We start from the raw sequence: 15,617 nt of genomic DNA on the forward strand, positions 1-15,617 counted from the left end.
TCCAGGTTATTCTGAAGGGAAACACAGTCCATAGGCGACGATATAGCAGAAAACAGCTTAAGGTCGTCTGCATAGAGCAAACAGGGACAAGTAAGGAGGGAAGGAAGGTCGTTAATAAAAAATAAAAATAGCAGAAGAGAGGGAGAAGGAGCGGGAAGTACAGCCGTCAAAAGAGACGCGGCAGGATCAGTTGGAAAGGTGAGAGGCTAGCCATAAAACAAGTGGTATGGGAACGTTTAGGGACGAGAGTTTGGATAGAAGTATCTTGTGATTTACAGTGTCGAAGGCTTTCGCGAAGTCAGTGTAAATGGTATGCACTTCTTGCCGTGAATTTAGACATTTGGCGACAAAGTTGGTAAAGTCAAGCAGGTTGGAGGCAGTGGACCTACGTTTAACGAAGCCGTGTTGTTCTTTCACTATGTGTTGGCTAAAGTGGGCGGACAACCAGTCGCTGACATATCTTTCCAGAATTTTGGAACAGGAGGAGAGGAGGGAAATGGGACGGTAATTCTCAGCAAGCGAACGATCGCCACTTTTGTGAATGGGGATAATGAGAGCCTCTTTCCATAAGCTGGGAAAATGATTCTCTTCAAGACTTTTGTTGAAAATAAGAGATAGGGGAAGGGAGATGGACTTACCAGTTTTGAGCAAAAAGAGGTTTGGAAGACCATCGTAGCCAGGTCCGACATTGGCATCAAGTTCGCCAATGAGGTATTCGACAAGGAGAGGGGTAAGAATCTAGTATCGGCAGGGATTCGGAGGAAGGGGGAGGAACATAGACTGACGAAAAGTAGCGGCAGAGTAAATCACAAGATAATTTGGGGGAGTTAGCTGACAAGCCAGAGAATTTAATGGACGGAGGGATAACTGGGCAGGGCAGCGGGAGTTGCGGGAGTTAGTGAGACTGACTATTTCCTTACCCAATTTTTAAGTGAGCATGGAAGTTTTCAGTCTTACCTGCACAAGATTGGAAAGGCACGTTCTCCGGATTGTATGTTTCGCAATGGAGTTATGGACGACGCCCACCACATCTTTTTTTCTTGTGGAAGGTGGGATGGGGTTCGTCAGCAGCTCTATTTAAACACAGGGGATCTCTCTCCAGACAACATTGTCGAAGAGATGCTGAGGACTGCTGACAGGTGGAACCGTATTGCCCATTACGTTCGGACCCTTTTCGTTGCTAAGAAGATAGAACTCGACCGGTGGAGGAGCCGGATGGCAGGGAGTTCCTTGAACTGACAGTTCCCTTCCTCCTCTTCCCACCCGTTGGGGAAAGGAATTCCCTGATTTTAAGGTTCCGTAAGGCGGGAGAGTTCGAGGACTAGCCCAAAGTAATGTGTAAGTAGCCTGGCACCCGCTAGCTCTCTGACGATGGGGAGGTGTTTAGTTGGTAGTAAGACGACGTACCGAATATCGGGAGTCCAACATTGTGTGCGTGAGTGCATTCACCTACCCTACCCCCCCAAAAAAAAAAGAAAAAGAAAAAGAAATAGCTCATCCAAATTTTCATTAACATCAAAGTTTTAAGGTAAACTTAGTTAATAACAATCAAATGCGATATACATCTGATCACAGCCTCACAAACATATCGTAGACTTATCCTTTTCTCAACGTTCACCAAATACCTCATAAGATGTCCCGGGTCCCATATATATACATATACACTATCTGACTCCCAAAATAATAATTTATTTGAGCCTTATTCGACCTGAGCACGTGAAGACACTCCGATCATACATATTACCTAATTTGTTTAAAAGGCACAACCTTGGCTAGTTTCAGAGTCCCATTTTCTATCAACACACTCAATTGTTTATTACAGGTTGATGAAAAAAGACAAAGCCAAACTCCTCCACCTCTAGCACGAATCCTATTACGCTTTTTTTCAGCCCCGGACCTGCTCACCGCCCCCACCGACCTACCGTACAATACCTGTGCAGGTGTGAAAGTACTTACTGAAAACATTTGCGTGAACACTTTAGCGATGGTTGTGCAGAAAGAAAAATATTAAATAGGAATATAATGGAAATATCCTTGTGATACTTTCTCGATAAAATATTGATAGTGAATCGCGAGTGGTGCGGGAAGGCTCACTAATTGGAAGGAATCAAATTGTTGAACGTCTGCATAGTGAATTGTTTTCCAGGTAGGAGTAGGTAAGTGGCTGAGTAAATAAATAATAATAAATAAATGGTAAATAAACAAAATTCCTCCAAAGAGACAAATTAACCCGTTTTTGACTCTCTGTAGTTGCTTTTCCAATCTCCACTTAAACTTCAACCCCCTCCGCTAAAATATTGTATTCTCACACCTGTAGGAAACGCTGCAAACTATCGTTCATGAGGATTCTTCTAACCAAACAAGAATAAACGTAAAATATAGTGAGCTGATGACACAATAATAGACAAGAAGTAAACACAGGTAGGTACCACACCAACCAATGGAGCCTGACATTCACCCCAAAAAAAAACAGCTCCAAAATCACCAAACTCCAACTCCACACATTCGTATTAAGTCTAAATTAATTTTTATTGTGCTCCAGTTAATTGTATTTATTGAAAAATATCCTAGAAAGATCCTTGTAATAAAACCAAGCCTGCGTGGCACTGTACACGCCATCCGTACTTCTAGCTTTGTACCCTGCACCCCCTACCCTACTATCTACTATCTGTTAGGCAGCAAATAGATACAATGAGTCCTTCTATGCACCAGAGTATCGTTTCAAATACAGTTCGAGAGAAGTCCTGTGAGTAGTTAGACGTGAAATATTGAACACGTTTCAATATGGGCGATTCCTGCCGCGATAACCAATATATGTGGTAGCGTCATAAGTTTTTGTGCTTTCGGCAAAATTTTCGAATAATTCGCGGTTGCTTAAGTAGAAACTAATAGTGATGATTCGATGGTGATAAAGTGTTAAAACTTCTTGGAACTTGGTGGTGAACTTCAGATCCTGCGACGGTGCATGGGTGAAAGGTGATTGATCCCAATTTGCATATTCTTACATTGCAATTCAGGGCCCTTAGCGTCGTTGCATTGCATTCATGTCTGCCTTGTAAGTTGAATGTCCGGCGAAAAATCTCTGAAATGTTTTTGCAATGAAGTCGCTTGTGGAAATGACCCAGACGCCCACTTAGAGCTATACATATTCGCCATATACTCCTTACGTGTGAAGGAAATAGCGTAAATGAGCCAAGTCATGCAAGATTGTCGCGTTTTAATGGCCCATTCATGTACATATGAACACTTACATAAAATACGTTAAATATATTGATTCCTTCGCTGATGATAAACACCGGAACAAAAATTTAGTTGCCAAATGTCCATCACCTATCACATTTTATAGTTCCTCTAATTATAATGATTGCGCACTTCAAAGGGGAGGTAATTGTGTACTGTCTCTAAGGAAGGAAGCTAGTTGACTTAAAAAAATCATCATCATCAACGGTGCAACAACCGGTATCCGGTCTAGGCCTACCTTTATAAGGAACTCCAGACATCCCGGTTTTGCGCCGAGGTCCAACAATTCGATATCCCTAAAAAATTTCTGGCGTCCTGGCCTACGCCATCGCTCCATCTTAGGCAGGGTCTGCCTCGTCTTCGTTTTCTACCATAGATATTGCCCTTATTCACTTTCCGGGTGGGATCATCCTCATCCATACGGATCAAGTGACCCGCCCACCGTAACCTATTGAGCCGGATTTTATCCACAACCGGACGGTCATGGTATCGCTCATAGACTTCGTCGTTATGTAGGCTTCGGAATCGTCCATCCTCATGTAGGGGGCCAACAATTCTTCGGAGGATTCTTCTCTCGAACGCGGCCAAGAGTTCGTAATTTTTCTTGCCAAGAACCCAAGTTTCCGAGGAATACATGAGGACTGGCAAGATCATAGTCTTGTACAGTAAGAGCTTTGACCCTATGGTGAGACGTTTCGAGCGGAACAGTCTTTGTAAGCTGAAGTAGGCTCTGTTGGCTGACAACAACCGTGCGCGGATTTCATCATCGTAGCGAGAGGCACCCTTATGATCCGGAAAACAATTTGTCGACCTAGATTGAGTAGTCTTCTTTTTCTTCAGCCTTTGTCCCGTTCACAAGCGGGGTCGGCTCGTCGTGATCGGTTTCGCCATTTGGCTCTATCGAATGCCTGATCTGGGTGCAATCTCGAGGTTTTCAAATCCCCATCCAGCGTATCAAGCCACCGTTGCTTAGGTCTGCCTTTTGGTCGTTTACCATCGACTTCGATGTTCAGACCAATCTTTGCAAGTGAATTCTCGTTTGCACGAATTGCGTGACCATACCATCGAAGACGCCTCTCTCGCAACTTTTCCACGATCGGTGCAACCCCATAACGATCGCGGATATCCTCATTTCGGATGTGATCTAAACGTGTGACGCCACTAGTCCAACGTAGCATCTTCGTCTCCATTACCGCGAGACGCCGTTCATTGTCTTTTATGGTCGGCCAACACTCAGAACCATAGAGAGCGACTGGACGGACAACATTGCGGTAAATTTTAGATTTGAGACGTTCGTTGATACGTCGATCACAAAGGACACCAGTTGTGGAACGCCACTTCATCCAGGTTGCGTTAATGCGTGAAGCAATTTCATAACGCAGCTCTCCATTGGCTGATAGCGTTGACCCGAGGTATTTAAATCGCTCAGATCTGGGCAGATCACTGCCGCTGACAGTGATTGTGCCTGTTTCATGAGGATCGGTCGTCAAAAATTCAGTTTTGTTTAAATTCAATCTGAGACCGTGTTGCATGAGGCGATCATTCCATTTTTGAACAAGTTGCTCCAGATCATTTTTGCTATCAGATGCTAGGAAAACATCATCTGCATAAAGCAGTGTGTAGGGCGCTGGACGTTGGATATCCCGTGTGACGGTGTCCATAACAAGGACAAAGAGGAGTGGTGAGAGGGCACTTCCTTGATGAACTCCAACAGAGACACGAAGCGGTTTTGATACACCCGCCATACTTCGAACTTTACTTTTCGGATCGTGGTAGAGCAATTGAACCCAGCGCACGAGTTCTTCTGGCACGAAGTGTTGTCGTAAAGCATACCAGATGAGTTCGTGTGGTACACGGTCAAACGCTTTCTCTAGATCCAGAAAGGCAATGTAAAGAGGGCGATGCTTCTCACGGTGTTTCTCCATGAGTAACCGCGCAGCGTGTATTGCGTCAGTAGTTCCGCAGTTCTTGACAAATCCGGCTTGATTCACGGTTATTTCAACGATTTCGCGAATACGGTTGTCAAGAATGCGTTCAAAAATCTTCATGGTATGGGAAAGTAACCGGATCGGACGATAATTTGAACATTCTGCTGGACTACCTTTCTTTTTCCATATTGGAACAGTGGTACTTTCTTGCCAGTCAGATGGTGTTCTTCCTTCCTGAATAACCCGGTTAAAGAATTCACTCAGCCCCGGTGTTGGGTCCCAGCTCTTCGCTTTCCAGAGCTCAGATGCGATGTCGTCAGGTCCTGTTGCTTTCCCCGATTTCATTTGTTTTATTGCCTCCTCGACTTCAGTTGCGCTGACTGGTGGAACTGCTCCAAATGTCGGCAATGATTGTGGAAGTGGAGGATGAGCAAATTCTTCAGTTGAAATCTGCTCGAAGTATTCTCGCCATCTATCCGTCGCGGCTCGACGATCAGTAAGCAAAGTACCGTTCTTGTCATTAACACAACAGAAGTGTTCGATATCCTGTGTGCGTTCATCACGGCTTTTAGCAAGTCGGTACAGATCTCTCTCGCCATCCCGAGTGTCCAGTTTATCGTAAAGATTTTTGAAATGGTTCGCTCGGGTGACAGCGACCGCTTTCTTTGCTTCCCGGTTGGCATTCTTATAAATTTGCCAATTAGCAGGCGTTTTATCGTCGAGAAATTTGTGGTAGAGGCGTTTCTTTTCACGGACCTTCATTTCAACATCATCATTCCAAAGCCAAGTATCTCGGTTGATGTACCGCTTACCCGGCTTGGTGACCCCGAGGGTTGCAGAGGCCGCTTTGTGGATCGTGTCTTTCATTTGGTTCCATGATTCTTCCACATTCGTAATGGTTGGCAATCGTATGAGTGAGACCATTTCTTCGTTCTTCTCACCAAATCGCCACCATTTAATGCGCGGCGGGCCAGTGCGTTCCTCACGCCGTTTTATCGGTGGCTTAATTCGCAGGACAGCAATCAACGGCCGATGTTGAGGTGCGATGGTCTCATAGGGAACGACTTTGCAATCAGTGACAGTGGTAAAATGTTGACGTCTTATGAGAATATAGTCGATTTGCGTTTTATTGTTCCCACTATAAAATGTGGGAAGATGAGACAATCGTTTGATGAACCATGTATTCATAAGTACAAGGTCATGGGTGTCCGCAAAATCGATTATACGCTCGCCACCTTCGTTGCGCGCTCCGAACCCCTTTCCCCCATGGCACCTGTTACCGTCTGCCTTTTCACCCACATGACCATTAAGGTCGCCGGCAATGATTATGTAATCGTCAGCAGGCACGTGACAAGTCTTTTCATCGAGAAGTTGCCAGAAGGCATCTTTCTCGGCATCAGGTCGGCCTGTTTGTGGTGCATACGCGGTGAAGAAGTGAATAGTGCGATCAGCTGATATAATGGTGAGCTTCATCAGCCGATCATCAAATCGTTCGACTTCTTTAATGGTATCACGGAAACCCTCTGAGATGGCAATGCCAACACCATATTGAGTGTATGGGTTACCAAAATAGAGAAGTTTGTAGCCATTTTTACCGCGTTCGCGTTCAATGTCGCAGCTTTTGGAACCAGACCATCGGGTTTCTTGCAGAGCGCAGATGTCAATGCACCTTTTCCGAAGGGCTCTTGCGAGTTCCTCGGTCTTTCCAGTTAGGGTACCAACATTTAGCGTGCAGACACGTATTTGTTTTGTTCGTTGTGTGCGGACTAACTTGCTTACGTCCTGACGCCGTCCATGCGTCAAGAACCCTTGCCCATTTCTCGAAAGGACCGGAGCCCGTCCTGCCGCGTCGACTGAGGTGGACGCCCTAGCATTTCTCCGAGGCCTGTGACTTAATCCGATCATCATGTTTGTAACGACATTCTATGCATTTTCTTGGTCGACCTGTCGCGGGGCCTGTCACCAAGAGAGATCAGGTAGGATTTAGCATAGTAGAATAACTCCAACTATACTCTATTTATCTCTTTCCCTGATCTCAGCATTTTATTTTTGTTTTACTGAGGATAGTACAGGGTACGTTGCCTCAAACCCTCCTCCTTTACCTGGGCTTGGGACCAGCATACCATGTTAATAGCATGGCTAGATTGAGTAGTGTTTCAATAAAATAGTTCTTCGCACCCTCGAAGACATCCGATGCTAACGTAAAAGAGGAATTGTGTATAGAACTTCTTAATAGACGATCACAATACCAGCGTGACCTCTAACAGCACCTCCTTCCAGCATGCGAATGTGAAAGATGGTCGTGGCATTGTGGCGCGGCAGGATTCACGGCATTCGAAATTTATTTTATAATTTATAGATGACGCCACCGGCGCTCTCCACTCAGTTTAGACCCCGCCACAGGAGTGAAGAGCAGAGTGCCATGAAGGGACGGCAGTGATGTGAGATATAAAAACATAATGGCTGGACTTCTGCTTCAACTGACAGGAACTGGAAAAAGAAAAAGGACTTCGACTTCGACTCAGCTTACATTTTTAAGACGTGAAAAAGTTCTCTTGTCGAAGACCGGATCACTTGGGAGTCTCGGGTTCTCCCCATATACCAGCTCCGCGGGGCTGGCAGCAAATTTCTTTCGGCGAGTTGTACGTAGGCCGAGTAGGAGGAGAGGCAAGAATTGGGTCCAGGACGGATCGTCGGGTGCCATAATAGCGGCTTTCAGTGTCCGCTCTAGCATCCCATTGGATTGCGGGTGGTATCCAGCAGTCTGCTGGCGTTTAAACCCCAGGAGTTTGCCTAACTCCGAGAAAAGGGTGGACTCAAATTGCATTCCCTGGTCAGTGATGATCACTGCAGGGACGCCAAAGCGAGGTATCCACTCTCGACAGAGGGCTTCAGCACATGAATGCGCCGTAATGTCTTTCAGAGGTATTGCCTCAGGCCACCGCGTAAATCTGTCGATGATTGTGAGGCAATACTTCTAACCATGCAAGTCTCGCAAAGGTTCTACTATGTCGAGGTGTACTGTGTGGAACCGCTTGGTGGTGCGGGGGAATGAGCCCACTTCTTTCCTTACATGCCTGGGAACTTTACAATTTTGGCCCAGGAATTGACGTCCTTATTCATGGAGGGCCAGATGTATTTATCGGTGACTAACCGATTTGTTGACCTGATGCCTAGATGCGCTAAGTCGTGAACCGCGTGGAACACTTCCTTGCGAAAGGTGGCCGGAATGTATGGCCGAGGTCCCTTTTCTGAGTCTTCGCAGCAGAGAGAGAAGTTCAAGCCGAAGGTGGACAATTCCCGAAATTTGTATTTGGGGTTGGATTACTGCGTCATCCTCCTGCGCCTTGGCAATAGCCGAGAAGTTGAGTGAGACGGGGATGTTAACTTTGGAGACACGAGACAAAGCGTCAGCATCTAAGTTATCCTTGCCGGACACGTGCTAGATGTCTGGCGTAAACTGGCTTATAAAGCTCAGACGTCGAAGCTGACGAAGGGATGCTTTGTCGGGATTTTGTTTCAAAGCAAATGCGAAAGGCTTATGGTCCATGAACACGGTGAGCGGCCTGCCTTCAATGGAGAAGCAGAAGTATTTGATGCTCAAGTACGCGGCGAGCAGTTCATGATCGTAGGTACTGTAGTTCCGTTGAGCGGGGTTCAACTGCCTGGAAAAGAAGCTCAACGGCTACCAGACGTGATTCACCTTTTGGTGAAAAGCGGCACCTACTGCGGTGTCAAAGGCATCAACAAAAACGGCTAGAGGTGCATCTTGCGAAGGAAATGCCAAGAGTGTAGCATCAGCTAGTTGCTTCGGGATTTATTGAACACGCGGACAGCCTCTTCAGACCACACGATCTCTCGTGTGTCCTTAGTTTTGGAGCCAGCTAAGTACGCGTTCAATACGGACTGGTGTTGGGCTGCCTTGGGCAGGAAACGATGATAGAAGTTTAGTATGCCCAAGAACCTCCGCAAATCCTTTACAGTTTTCGGACGCGGGAAGCTTGTAATTGGCTGCACCCTGTCTGAGTTGGGCTGTATTCCTTCAGGGCAAATGGATTAGCCGAGGAATCTCACCTGTGTTTGAAGGAACTTGCATTTCTCAACGTTTAGGATTAACCCGGCCTCAAGGAGACGTTGAAAAATGCACTCGAGATGGGCTAAGTGCTCAGACTCTGAGGAAGAAGCGAACAAAACAGCATCCAAATAAACGAAACAGAAGTCGAGGTTTCGCAGGACCGAGTGGATGAACCTATGAAAGATTTGCGCCTCATTGCACAATTCGAAAGTCATCCGGGTGAACTTGAAGAGTCCAAAGGGTGTGCATATTGCTGTCTTTGGTAGTCTTCTGGAGCTACAGGGATTCGATGATAAGCCTTGGTTAAGTGTAAGGTCGAAAAGATGCGGCAATTCGCGAGGTGATGCGCAAAGTCGTGGATGAGTGGAATTGGATATCGGTCAGGAACAGTCTGTGCATTTAGCCTTCTGTAATCCAGGGGGGACCATATGGAGTGTGGAAGACCGACAGCTGTTTGAGGGCCTGCAGATACCCTGTTGAACGAGTTGTTCTAACTCTTTCCGTGCAATAGCCAGTTTCTGGGATGATAGAGGACGCACCTTCGAGAAGATCGGGGAACCAGTAGTGTTAATGTGGTGCTGCACATTGTGCTTCACTGGTTTGGAGAGACTACACTCGGTAGTAATCTGGCTGAACTTTTGGAGAAGTGCCCGAACACGAGAATCGGAGTTGGTGCGTCTGCTGAGAGACAGTCTCCGACGCATCAAGGTCACTCCTCCCATCCAACACTCGTCCGCACCTGTCTGTGCGCCCAAGGAGCTGGACGCGTGGAGGCATGCCCTGGTCAGGACGGATGCCGTCCGGAAGTCGCTGCAGCCTCCTTATGAACACCCGTACCGCGTTCTCGAGCGCGGAGAACATTTCTTCCAGCTCGAGATCGGTGGACACCAAAAAACGGTCTCCCTGTCCAGGCTGAAGCCCGTGTGCACCCCAAAACAACGGCGCGTTCGCTTCAAGGAATGATGGGGAACACAATTCCAGATTCGGTCGCTGAAACCTCTTGGTTTCATCTGGGGGCGGAGTGGAGAGCAGAGTGCCATGAAGGGACGGACTTCTACTTCAACTGACAGGACCTGGAAAAAGAAAAAGGACTTCGACTTTGACTCAGCTTACATTTTTGAGACGTGGAAAAATTGTTGCTTGAGATATTGAATTCGATTTGATTTTAACAGATAAACCAGCACAATGCGTTAGGACCTCAATACGGTGGAATAGTTCGGCAAACCTGTTGTGTTTGGAGCTTTTTTCGAACCCAAGGAGAAGTATCTAGAAAATTTTGGTCGGTGAGAAGCAAACTGGTTTTTGTGGGAAATACTCTTACGCAGGTTACTTCATTACTTTGTCGACTATAGCGGTATCCGTTCTATTGATTTTAAAATACTTTTGACAGCTTCCAGGAAGAATGCTCCTACAGGGCTGTTGTCTATGTTTATTTTTCAATGATCAGTGACACTATTTGGCCACCGTGTAGTTATATACCCGGAGAAGTCTTCCTAAAATAATAAGACGGATAGGTATCACAGCAACTAAGAAATTTGAAAAATAGCAAACGAAAAAGTCCGCCGAGGAATGAATCTCCGCTAGTATCACCAAAAAGCGCCAAAGCGACTACCTCCAGGAAGAATTTACAAAAGAGCTAAATTGAGAAGTAGTAGTGACTAATGGTTGTGTCCATAGCGGAGGTAAATCATAAGATACTAGTTTACCTCTGCCTTGGAAGCTGGGAGACTGTCAGGGGTTGCAAGTTGGTGGTTGTTCCTTTATATTAATTAGCAAGCACGACATGACTGCGAATAATATTGGTTGATTTTTTGTCTGAGCAATTAAACGTAGTTTAGGGGAGGGTTACTAAAGATGACATTGTGATCGTGATGGGGGATCTGAACGCCAAGGTGGGTTTTGACAACACTTTGCTGGCGACCATAACGGTAATGGGGGAGGCACATGAATTTCTGTAACTGTAACTCGTCATTGGTGGCACAGACCCTGCCATAAGGACAGTAGGGCTTCAACTGACCAATACCGTATGAGAAATCAGATCGATCTTTTTGCGATCAGTAGTAGATTTAGGAGTTATATGTACTGAGTAACTCGCCTGACAATATCGATTAGCAGGAAGGAGCTGTGCGAAGGGCGAGAAGAACGAGAGGCGCGGACTACGACTACGATGGATCGTCGCGAGCTATTAAGGCGGCCTCCAACCTCCGGTGCTAACGTTTCAGTATCCCATTGGACTGCGGATGACATGCAATGGTCTTGTGTCGTTTGAAAGCCAGGAGCTTACCTAGCTCCGAGGAAAGGGTAGACTCAAATCGCATTTCCCGGCGATGATTACAGCTGGTACACCAAAGTTCGGGATTCATTCTCGACATAAGGCCTCAGCAAATGATTAGGGAGTAATATCAGTCAGAGTTATTGTTTCAGGCCACCGCGTAAACCTAGCGATGATTTTGGGGCAATATTTACAACCGTGCGTCTCGCAAAGGGTCAATGATGTCAAGGTGGATGAAAATGTTTGATCGACTGAGGGAATACGCTTACTTCCTTTTTTACGTGCTTGCTGATCTTATAATCTTCCACTTCTGGCACGCGATGCACTGTCTAGCCCAGAAGTAAGAGTTTGGGCCGAAGATGGGAAACTCTTTGAAGAACAACCTGCCCTCAAAGGAGAAATGGAAGTATTTAATGGAGAGGTACACGGTGAGTAGCTCAAGATTGTAGGCGATGTACTTGCGTTGAGCTGGGTTTATTTGCTTAGAAAAGAAGCTCAAGGGTTGCCAGGTTTGCTTTACCCGTTGGTGATGAACGGGGCCTACCGCTGTGTCTGAGGCATCGACGAATACGGCCAAAGGAATGCCAGACGTGTAGCATCAACAAGCTGTTGTTTGTCGGTTTCAAACCCCTGGACGGCCTCAGTAGACCACGCAAACTCGCGCGAGTTTTTTGTTTTGGGCCGAGACAAATAAGCTTAAGGAATCGCGTGATGGTGAGCGGCTTTGGGCAGGAAACTACGATAGAAGTTTAACATGTCCCAAAACCTGCGCAGGTCCTTCATCGTGGTCATTAGGGGAAACTGTTTGATCACTTGAACCTTGTCTGAGTCTGATTGAATTTCTTCAGAGGTGATTATGTGGGCGAGAAATTTCACCCTGGTTGGTAGGTATTTGTAATTTTGAAGATTTAAAACGAGCCCGGAGGAGACGATAAAAAATGCACTCGAGCCTAAATGCTCAGGTTCGGAAAAAGAGCCGGCCAAAACATCATCCATGTAGACGAAATAGAAGTTTAAGTTTCGAGTTGATGAATATGTCATATCATTCTGACGAACTCGAAGAGTCCGAAAGTTGCGTAAATTGCCGTTTGCAGTATGGCTTCGTGAGCTATAAGGATTTGGTGATACGCCTTGACCAGATCTAAGATCAGGAAAATACGGCAGTTTATCAAGTAATATGCGCATCGGTTTCGGATATCAGTCGGGAAATGTGTGAGCGTTCAGACGCCTGTAATCTCCGCAAGGCCTTCTTTCGTCGATTGGCTTAGCGACCATATGGAGATGACCAACAGCCATTGGAGGGTTTTATAAGATCATCAAACTATTTCTTTGCAACAGCTAGCTTCCTTGGTGATAGGAGACACATCTTTAAGAAAATCGGGGAGCTAGTAGTGTTGATATGGTACTGGACATAGTGCTTAACCGGCTGGGAGAAACTACTTTCAGTAGTGCTGTTGTGAAATTTTCGGATGAATGCGCGAATGTTATGGTCGGCAATGTCCTCGAAAACAATGGAAAGAGTGTCGTTTGAATACGGGGACATTTTTCCTGACAACTTCAAGGAGGTTGCGGGGTCTATCAAGGCTCTATTTTGCAGGTCCACCAGCAACTCACAGTGACACAAGAAGTCTGCGCATAAAATGAGGGTGCTAATATTCGCCAAAATGAATCGGCACGAAAACGTTCGGTGCAATCTGAGACTCACGTCCACCTGCTTGTAGCTGTAAATGCAGATGGAAGAGGAATTTGCGGCAACCAGTTGCAAGTGTTGCGGTATTAGCTTGTTTGAACGGGAATTGAGGAAAACCTTCGCACCCGTGTCGACCAGAATGCAACGTCTGCTCAGAGGGTCGGAAATCGTAAGGCGGCGTGGTACTGCACTTTGGGTAGTGATGCCAAGGTACCCAGCGAGCCTCGTTTTTTGCGTTGAAATTGCATCTAGTGGTACATTTATGTAAGCTGCTTGATTTCCAAATTTACGATGGTACCAGCAATTTGTCGGGCCCGCTGATGGCCCCAGGGTGCGACTACCCGAACGCCCATTTCGGAAAATAGACCTCGACCGCGCGTGTGCAAGTGAAGTCACCGTTTTCTTTACGTCGTCGGTTTCTGTTTTCGTGTTTGTAGATACATTCACGACCACGGGGCGCGCTTACACTTTGTGGATTTTATCGGCCGTGGTGGATAGCACCGACAGCGACCTCGAGTCCGCGCAAGACAAGATAGCGCGGGGCTCTCTGCAAGTCTCTGCAACTAGATTTAAACAGCTCTCAACCGACCGTATCCCCACCCAGCTGTCCCAATTCTCGAAGCAGCTGGTTGAAAATACGGTCGCCCCGCGTCAGCTCGTTTGGCAAGTGATCCAGCTTCGCCTCCTCACTTACTGATAGCCGGCGTATGAGCTCTTCCTGCAGTCGGGCGTAGAAGCAATCTTGCAAAAGAGTGTGACTAGCCCGATGGTCTCTCTGTCGAGACCGATGAGTACATAATTAAAGCGGGTGCTAGGTCATCAGCCGTGTCGGTTGGTGTTTCAGTGCCTTGGGGGAGGGTGCGTTCATTGCGACGTACTGCCGGCAATGCAGTGCGTGGTTCATGTCTCCGGTGTGCAGCCACAAGACATTTCGAATCCCGGCTCATTCCAAAAAACCTAAATTGCACAAAAAATGCTCACATCAGTGAGTCTTTGATCAAATTACTTGTTTTATTCATTGTTTCATCAATTGTCCTTTCAGAAAATAATTTATTTATTCAAAACATGGAAATATGATAATTATACATAATCATAATAGATTACTCCTTGTAATGAAAGAAGGCAAATAACCTAAGCACTGAGGAGCGGAAGGTCGAGTATCTATTCTACGAATATTGAATCGAGGATTGCAACAGGAGACGATAATAATTAATTCGATAAATGGGTTCTAATTAGGCAAATTAAGAAGGATATTGCGATGGTGGTAAAAATTGACATTGGAGATATCCAAGTGGGCATGTAGCACGCAGTTATTTTCTCTTAAAGTGAACTTTCGTAGCGTTAACCGTGTTGAAGGGCTGATTTTTACGATGTTTTCACTTTTCTTATGCAGAAGTACGTCCTGTAGAGGACTGTAATAACGACCTGACTTAATATAGGCTGGAATTACGCCTTAGGAAGCACATGAGGAATGAGAAGCCAAGCAGAATCCAGATGGGAGTAGGTGAGATCAGCTGGTACTATCAGTAGTCAATTAGTTACTACTCCTTTGTAGTTGCTGGTTAGTTTTACAGATAGATGTGTTAGATAAATCAGTTAAGTTAGCTAAGTTGATAATGAGGAGACTGAAGATTTGACGAAGAGTATGACGTCTTTCGACGGCAGCTAACAACACTGGACTCTATCTCAGGTTGGTTAAGGAAATGGGATGAGCCACGAGCTGCTTTTCGAACATAATGCATTATTGCGGTCATTATTGGATAGATTGGACTCGGTGTCAAAATTAGCCTCAAACAATCAAATATATAAACACAGCTTTCACTAAATTTTTGTTATGAACTTCACCTGGCAATTCCCAAAGTGGTGACCTCAAGTTTAAAAAAGGAAAATCGCCGGGTTCCAGGTAAATGTAAAAACAGTGACAACGAGAACTACGAAAACATCCAATACGCCTCCAGAAAAGAGTATCACTGTGACTGCGATAAACTAGGTGCTAAGTTTTCAGGACTTCAATCCCCACAACCTTGAGGTTTGGTTTTAAATCGCGCAGGCAAGCTTTATGGGCGAATTCTTCCGGATGTAAAAGTCGTCATTTCCAAGGTATATGCTGGTATCACAGAAGATTTAATGCCGAGGCCACCAAATGTGGGAAACGGTGTAACTAGACCTTGGGAAATTACATCATCATCATCATCATCAACGGCGCAACAACCGGTATCCGGTCTAGGCCTGCCTTAATAAGGAACTCCAGACATCCCGGTTTTGCGCCGAGGTCCACCAATTCGATATCCCTAAAAGCTGTCTGGCGTCCTGCCCCACGCCATCGCTCCATCTTAGGCAGGGTCTGCCTCGTCTTCTTTTCCTACCATAGATATTGCCCTTATAGACTTTCCGGGTGGGATCATCTTCATC

General features: G+C 46.0%; 1 protein-coding gene across 10 annotated transcripts in view; it reads left to right on the forward strand.

The window, feature by feature from the left end:
- The first annotated feature begins 2,347 nt into the window (after nucleotides 1–2,347).
- LOC119651140 overlaps nucleotides 2,348–15,617 on the forward strand; it is a 114,034-nt gene continuing 100,764 nt past the window's right edge. For 9 of the 10 annotated variants that reach the window (XM_038054543.1, XM_038054592.1, XM_038054585.1 and 6 more), the window contains exon 1: nucleotides 2,722–2,976. The gene's annotated coding sequence lies outside the window, so the exon portion shown is untranslated. Of the gene's footprint in view, nucleotides 2,422–2,721; nucleotides 2,977–15,617 lie in introns of those variants that run through there. The other variant, XM_038054618.1, reaches the window with a different exon arrangement.

This window comes from Hermetia illucens, chromosome 1, assembly GCF_905115235.1.
Source record: "Hermetia illucens chromosome 1, iHerIll2.2.curated.20191125, whole genome shotgun sequence".
Taxonomy (NCBI): domain Eukaryota; kingdom Metazoa; phylum Arthropoda; class Insecta; order Diptera; family Stratiomyidae; genus Hermetia; species Hermetia illucens.